General features: G+C 39.9%; 1 pseudogene; it reads left to right on the top strand.

The window, feature by feature from the left end:
* Positions 1-2,421: 2,421 nt before the first annotated feature.
* On the top strand, positions 2,422-2,592 carry LOC121402324 (annotated as a pseudogene).
* The last annotated feature ends 264 nt before the right edge of the window (positions 2,593-2,856 follow it).

Raw genomic sequence — 2,856 nt, 5'->3', positions numbered from 1 at the left:
CACAACAGTAAGCAACTCTAACACCACAACTGTATAGAAAGTATGCACAGTCTTGAGCACAGGCCATTTGTATAAACACCACACTAGGTCACCTAGTAGGGGTAGGTCCCCTAAACACAGGCCAAAACAGCTCTCCTTACATACAGAATATTGCTAAATCACTCTTGTGATGAGCAAATTAATACTTAATTGTGCTTATTTGTAAAAAAAAAAAGTGTAATTAGGCGATAATAATGATAATTTCTGATCTTGCCAAGTCCATTACAGGCACATGGAACAATGACATGATGACATGGGTGAGATAAAGTCCTTCACATTCCTCCAGTTTCCACCTACAGTATTTCTTTGCAAGTTCTGCTCAAGTTTTATGAGACATGGTGGGAAATGTACAACTAGGCAAGATTTACCCAGTCCTCAACAGAATAAATTAGCAGAGCAATTTGGGCTGTTTTGAACTTGGCGAAACAGAGTAAAAAAACACGAGGGCTCCTTTATGAAGCAAGAGCAAAAATGCATGTAAAATGCCCTTCATTATTTCATAAGGCACAGCTCTTTGTGCACCTGGAATGGAGGGAAAAGGGGCTGCAGGGTACACTAGAGCCCTGCATGTAAAATCTAAGGCAAGCATTAAAGGGCAAGTCAACCCCAAAATAAAAATGTACCTAAGAAAAAAAAACATACTTTTAAGTAACTTTCCAATATAGATTTATTAGAAAATGTTCAGGGCTTTGGTTGGCAAGTTATTTTTAAAAACAGTTGCTGTTGAGCATGAACTCCTGGTTGTTACTTTTTAAACAATGTTGCAACAGTCTTAGTTCCCCAGCAAAGACAGGTCTGTTAATCAGCTGCCTTGTCTTACATTGTATTAAGAGTGGATGTGCTCCGTTGCTCTGTGCGGTACAGCCGGCCTTGGAGGAAATTAAAGACTTACTGGTCCTCTAAGAGGTGGCTCAGGCTAATAACAAAAGGAAATCAAACATGCTTAGTGCAGACAGCTCTTGTAAATATAAAGAGAGGATAAACTGGGGACTGCGGATTTACAGTGGGTGAGAAATAGGCATTTGCTTCTATTTCCAAGCTGCAGCCGGTGGTGTTAGGCTGCGGCATCACAAACTGACCAAAATGCATCTCATGTAGAGGAGCTGGCTTTACATACACTAATGCATGCTTTATGTCCAGCTTTATGTCCATGTTTGCATGTGCCTTTAGCATTCCATAATGAAAAATAATTTTTTTCCTATTAGTAGCTTGCTGGTGCTATATACAGTAAATAAGTGAGAATGATGAGGATAAAGCGACATGATCAATCTGTTAAGGAAGGAGGTAGAATAATATGTACAGTATATATACAATATGATAGTATAAACTTCCGCACTCCTGGTTTCTTTCTGCAGCTTCTTACTTTCCTGAGAAACTTCTGATGATCAATGGATAAAGCTAAAGGCAAGTGTAGCTCCATATCAGTATATAAGTATTTATTTTATATCTCAGGTTGGTGTCCCAGCTTCTCTGAGCCCCCTTCTCTGCAGTATTTCAGGAAGGGTTGGAGCTTTGGTGCCTTTGTTGTTCAATATAGTACAAGGGTTTTTTTTTATCAAAATCTGAATTTTTCTGATATTTTAAATAAAAAAAGTACAACCAAACTAGAATCCACGATTTATCCTTATTTAACATTAAAAAAAAAACATGAAATAATCGGATTGGGAAAAAACGAAACTTCAGATTTTGGGATTTGACGCCTGTAAAGTCATAATATTTTGTAAAATCGGCATGAAAAGCCTGAAATATTTGTATAATCGTACTAAACCCAGCACAGACCATAATTTCTTAAAAATGCAACTAGGACATCATTGACTTCAGCAGGACCTCGACAGGTAGACGATGGAGTATTTTTGGATTTGGACTTTGCATCCTCTGTGTATAATAAATCCAGAAAAATTGTAGTTGTTTTTTCACATTTCATTTTATGGTAATAAAAAAACTAAAATGTTTTTAGTTTTTTGTATTCTGACTTTAATAAATAACCCCGTCAGTGTTAACATGGCTCATAGCTTAACATAATATTTACACACGCAGCCACATAAACAAATTATATTACCAAATGCCTGAATGCACAGATTTGCGACGCGCTGACAGGATCCTAATCTACAAATTACTTGCTCTCCCAGGGGGCCAAGTGTCATCAGTAGTGAGGAAACCACAAGAGAGCCCAAGATAAGTGTTTCAGCATTAGCGCAGGCCTGGAGTAATGCCGTTCTTTAACCCTAAGTGGTGAGAAAAAACTGAGCGGGCCCCCCGACGAAATTTTTTTTGGAGGGGCCCCCTTCCCTTGCCGCATACTTGCGAAAGGTTACGTGCGAAACTGTATGTGTGTTTGTCAATTTAAAGGAGAAGAGTGACGGGAAGGGGGATTTTAATACTATCACTTCTCTGCCTTTTGGCTAAGGTCAAGTGTAGTATCTGTTCTTATCAGTGGGTGGAGGGTCCTAGCTAAGGGGTGTCCATAGAGTTGCCCTTCACTGGGGAGGCAGCGAGGCACTTAATCCTCTGGCCAAAGGGCTGGCTATATATTTTTAGCTCGAGCAATGCCTTGCAAACCTGAGGTGACAAAAAGCACTGGTGAGCTAAACCTCCATGGGCACTGGCACTCCTGCACTTTATACTAGCACATGCTTCCTGCACTTTTTATGAATTTTATTCTCTATTTATTTTTTTAGCACTTTTTGTACTTTAATCATAGGTGCAATACCTCCGGGTGTGCACTTGTCTAGGGGGGGGATGTGTGGCCATTAGGCTGCTTCTCCCTGTGAACCCGGCCCAGAGTGGGTGCAAAGACAGACCTCTTCGGAGGTCACT

The sequence above is a fragment of the Xenopus laevis genome, chromosome 3S (assembly GCF_017654675.1).
Source record: "Xenopus laevis strain J_2021 chromosome 3S, Xenopus_laevis_v10.1, whole genome shotgun sequence".
In the NCBI taxonomy this organism is placed as follows: Eukaryota; Metazoa; Chordata; class Amphibia; order Anura; family Pipidae; genus Xenopus; species Xenopus laevis.
This window is presented reverse-complemented; position numbering and strand designations above follow the sequence as displayed.